Below are 5,551 nucleotides of genomic sequence, written 5' to 3'. Positions count from 1 at the left end.
TGTTAATTAGTTTAACATTAAAGTAAAATTTATGTGAATTTGTAAAGCATGTAATAAATGTTAATTAGTTTGACATTAATTGTATTTGCATGCTAATATAAGTTATTAGTTAACTTGTGATTCACATAAGATTATAAAATCATGCAAGATGATTATGTTGTCTTAAACATGATTAAGACACTTAGCTAGATAATTGAATATGTCAATTTTCATAATATTTTAATTCTTGGACGATGATTGGGAACATATTGAACTTTCCACTCCATAATTAATATAGGAGTTTATTAACTTAATCAATTGATGCTTAGTGTCATAATATGTATGTATATAGAACATCGTGCTTTGCATTTTTTTTACATGATCCTCATTTTATTTTTATTTTGTTAAAGAACAAAATGACTACTGCTTCGAAAAACGTTGTTGCTGAGCTCAACAAAGGGTTGAAACTCAATGGTGATAATTATGAAACCTGGAGCTTGAAAGTCCAGTATGTGCTAGAGGAGAAAGAGGCTTTGGAGGCCATCAACAATGTCATGAATGAGCCTGAGGAAGGCAACACTGCTCATCATAGGCGTGAATGTGAAGCCTATGACAGTTGGAAGAAAAAGAACACTATTGCTCGCATTACGTTATTGGGCACCTTAGATGATGACATTCTAAGGGAGTATAAGGATCACCAAAGAGCTATGGATCTTTGGAATGCTTTGAGGAAAATGTTTGCTACCTGTGTCACTGCAAGACTGAGATCCTTAACGATCAAATTTGACTCATATAAGAAACGCCCAGAACATTCAATAAAAACACATTTGAGGAAAATGACAAATATAATCGGGGAGTTGAAAGATGCTGGTCATGTGTTGACTGATGAACAACAAATCCAAGCTATCATACGCTCTTTACCTAGTTCTTGGGATCATATGAAAATGCATTTGACCCATAATGAGCGAATCACAACTCTAGAAGGTATGTCCGGAGACACCTTGAGTTAGAGAGGAACGACTTGAGGCTGCAAAGCCAATAGCTGAATTGCACATGACAACAACCTCTAAAACCAAGAGTGATTCAAAGAAAAGGAACTGGGGAAAGAAGAGAGGGCCACCTCAAGTTCAGCCTGCTAAAAGAGCAAAGACTGAAAAAGGCAAGAACAGACGTCCCAAACGTATGAAAGTTGCTAAAGTGTAATGCTATAATTGTGACAAGAAGGGTCACTATGCTAGAGATTGCTCTGAGCCTCTTAGAAAGGTATCTCACGATGCTCGAAATAGTGAACTTTGTGTTTCTAGTTCTGTTTTTCTAACTAAATCTAATCCTTTGTGTATTGTAGACTCAGGAGCAACGGACCACATAGCCTGGGAACACAGTGCCTTTGTTGAATTTCGGCGAGTTCCACGTGGAGCAAAGTGGATATATGTAGGCAACAACAATAAAATTACCGTTGAAGGGATTAGTACATGCAAGTTAGTCCTACGTGGTGGTCGAGACCTAATACTACACGATGTTCTCTTTGCACCAACAATTCACCGGAATGTTATTTCAGTTTCAGTTTTGCTTAAGTTAGGATTTGACTTGTTTTGTCATGGCAATTCTGCCAAGTTGACTTTTGGTTCAACTATATTTGGTTTTGGTCATGTGACCGGAGGTTTAATTATTATGAATTTGGATTATGATTCATTTAATAATAATGCTAGATTTTCTATGTTTGTTTCTTCACATAAATATGATAGTGATGTAAACATATGTCATGCTAGACTTGGTCATTCTTCTTCACAAAGAATGCAAAGGTTATCACTTTCCAGCATTGAACATGTGGAATTGTCCACTTGTGAAAATTGTCTAGCTGGAAAATCTGTAAGAAAATCTTTTGGTCAGGCGACTAGAGCCGAATATCCCTTGCAATTAGTCCATTTGGATATCTGTGGGCTTATGAATGTTAGGGCTAGGCATGGAGCAAGTTATTTCATCACATTTATTGATGATTTTACCCGTTTCAGTTATGTCTATTTGATTTCCCACAAATCAGAAGCAATAAATTGCATCAAAAGCTATATGAGCTTAGTGGAAAATCGAGTAGACAAGAAGATAAAAGCTCTTCGAACTGATCATGTTCATGAATATTTATCAACTCAGTTTAATAATTTATGTGATGAAAAGGGAATAGTTCATCAGTTGACTATCCCAAATACTCCACAACAAAATGGTGTTGCGGAGAGAAGAAACAGAACGCTCCTAGAAATGGATAGGTCAATGATGGCACAAGCTAACCTCCCAATTAGTTACTGGGGTGATGCGTTGCTTACTGCCACCTTTGTACTTAACCGAGTGCCTACAAAATCAGTTACTACCACTCCATATGAGTTATGGACTGGAAGACAACCTGACTTAAGTGTATTAAGACCTTGGGGTTGTGCTGCCTATACAGATGATTCCTCTCACAAATATGGAAAATTGGGCCCGAGGGGAAAGAAAAGTATCTTTATAAGATACTCTGAAACCTCAAAGAGTTATGTGTTTATAGTTCAACAAGACAATGGGAGTGTAACTGAATTTGAATCACAGGATGTCACATTCTTATAGGATGAGTTTCCTAAGAAGGGAGCGGTAGGTCAAGACCTAACCTTATTTGAGATCATGGATCAAGAAGTACAAGGATCACTTCATTCGAGTGGGAGAATTTTAGAAGATGATGAATCAGATGCGAATGAAAGTAATCCTTCTACTTTTAGTGGAAGTGACCAAATGGATCTTGTTCCAAGTGGGAGCGAGATGGTCACCGATCTTGTTCCAAATGGGAGCAGGATGAATGATCTTGATCCGAGTGGGAGCAACATTGATCCAAATGGGAACAATGATGAATCACAAGTAAGACGTGGTTCTCGTAAAACGATTCCCCATCGACGATTTGATGTTGAAGGCGGAGAACTATTTATGATGCTCCTACAAGAAGAAAACGAGCCTAAAAATATAAAAGATGCTCTCTCATTCCCTTCTAAGGATAAATGGATAAAAGCAATGGAAGATGGATTGGAGTCTATGAGAGTCAACAAAGTTTGGGAACTAGTTGACCTCCATGAAGAACGCAAAGCAATTGGGAGCAAATGGATTCTCAAAATTAAGCTCAAGGCTGATGGCACAGTTGAGAGACATAAGGTTCGACTGATGGCGGAAGGGTATACACAGCAGAAAGGAATAAACTACGAAGAGACTTTCTCGCCTGCTGTACGATTTACCTCGGTTCGCCTGGTTCTAGCAATTGTTGCAAGCCTGGATCTTGAATTACATCAGATGGATGTAAAGACTGCCTTTCTCAATAGAGAACTAGGTGAAGAAATCTATATGGAACAACTTGAGTGTTTCATTGAAAAGGGCCATGAACAAAAGGTTTGTAGACTTTTGAAGTCTATTTATGGATTCAAACAATCTTCAAGGCAGTGGTATATACACTTTCAAAATGTTCTTGTATCCAATGATTTTACCATGATAGATGAAGACCATTGCGTTTATACCAAGAGATCAAGAAACAAGTTTGTGATTTTAACATTGTATGTAGATGGCATACTTATAGATGGAAATGATAAGGAGTTTATAACCGAGATAAAGACATTGTTATCGTCCCAATTTGAGATGAAAGATATGAGTGAAGCTGCATATATCCTTGGAGTTAAGATTTCAAGAGATCGTCTAAAGAAACTATTGTATCTCTCTCAAGAGAATTACATTAGAAAAGTTCTTGAATGATTTAATATGCAAAATAGTAGCCCAGTTGAAACTCCTATCAGTAAAGGCCATACCTTGGGAAGTAAGATGTGTCCTAAGACTCCTGAAAAGATAGAAAGAATGAGCCGAGTTCCTTATAGGAGCGCGGTCAGAAGTCTAATGTATGCTATGGTGTGCACTAGACCTGATATCTGTCAAGCAGTTGGCTTGGTAAGTAGATATCAGACCGACCCAGGTTTAGCACATTGGCAAGCAGTAAAGAGGATCATGAGATATCTGAAGGGAACTGCCGATTATGCCCTTTGTTATTAAGGTGGCAAGGATCTGCGATTAGTTGGATACAGTGATGCTGACCATGGAGGAGATCTAGACAAGAGGAAGTCTACCTCAGGATATATTTTCTTACTCAGTGATGGGGCCATATCATGGAGTAGTAAGAAACAATCATGTGTATCACTATCTACGATGGAAGCCGAATACGTGGCTCTCGCATCAACAACACAAGAAGTTGTTTGGTTGAAAAAGTTCTTGGAGCACTTGTTGGATATTGCTGAAAATACTGAACCAATATTAGTCTACTATGATAGTGAGACTGCAATATCCTCCACCAAGGACCCAAAGTTTCATTGTAAAACCAAACATATAGATATCAACTACAACTATGCGAGAGACATGGTTAGACGCAAGGTAGTGAATGTGAAGTATGTGTCTACAAAAGATATGTTAGTAGATCCATTAACCAAGCCTTTGTCTAGAGATGCATTTGTGAGACATTCTAGGTCTCAAGGCTTGCGTAGTCTCTGAGATACTTTATTTTATTATTTATTTTCCCGTGTTCTCAAACTGATGTTCTTTGATTATCAATAAAGTTGATTTACATACATACATATTTTTATTGTTGAATGTTATGTACATTCTTTGTTCATTTTTTTTTATAAGTATGTCGAGTAGACATGAGGTTGACCTTCTCACACAGGAAACCGCCTCCTTATCTTAGTGATGCGAGGAGATGAGACATGATTTTAAGTAAAATTATCATAAGGATAATTTGAGAGCTATTCGCTTAAAATTAGAATGTCGCGTAAACAATGACATAAGGTCATTAGGGTAAAAAAACATTCACCTAGTCTACTTTGAGAGCTAGATGTGAGTTAAAAATGATATTGTAGATGAAAGAACTCAAATTTAGATACTTATGGTGTCTAAATATCATCTTTACAACATTCTTTATGAGATAAAGATATACGCTCCTTGGGAAAAGGGAGAAAATGCTGTAGCACATGTTTCATACCATGTGTGCTAATGTCGACCAATTGGGTTAACATAAGTCTATTCTCAACTTATTGTTGTGTGAGGCCCAGAGCTTTTATGATAGCTCACGATTTTGTACCCTTAGAGACTCTGATCAGATACTTGAGACTTAGTATGATGTTAGCTATCTTAGTGTATTTTCAAAAGACCACGAACACAGTTCGGTCTAGCGGAGCATAACTAGAAAAGCAGTCATACTAATGTTAAGGGAATTGTGAGAAGAGGAAGATCATGGATGGAATCTCATTTATTTGTATTCACTGGTGCACCAATTGTGACTTATGAGTTATGATTGTGAATACAAGAAATAATGATATATGAGATTTTGAGACTATATCAAATGTGATTTTGAGGAGATTGAGAATATGTATCTCAGATTAGATGAGCACTTCCATTATGTGTGAGTGGTAGATATAGGAAAATTGGATCCACTCATAAGGGGTGCTTTAAGGCCCAATAGAGTTATTAGTTAACCCTAATATTCCCTATATAAGTACACTTAGTGTGTACATTAAAAATACACTCT

This window comes from Nicotiana tabacum, chromosome 3 (assembly GCF_000715075.1).
Source record: "Nicotiana tabacum cultivar K326 chromosome 3, ASM71507v2, whole genome shotgun sequence".
NCBI classification, from domain to species: domain Eukaryota; kingdom Viridiplantae; phylum Streptophyta; class Magnoliopsida; order Solanales; family Solanaceae; genus Nicotiana; species Nicotiana tabacum.
The sequence above is the reverse complement of the archived record's forward strand: the minus strand, read 5'-3'. Positions refer to the sequence as shown.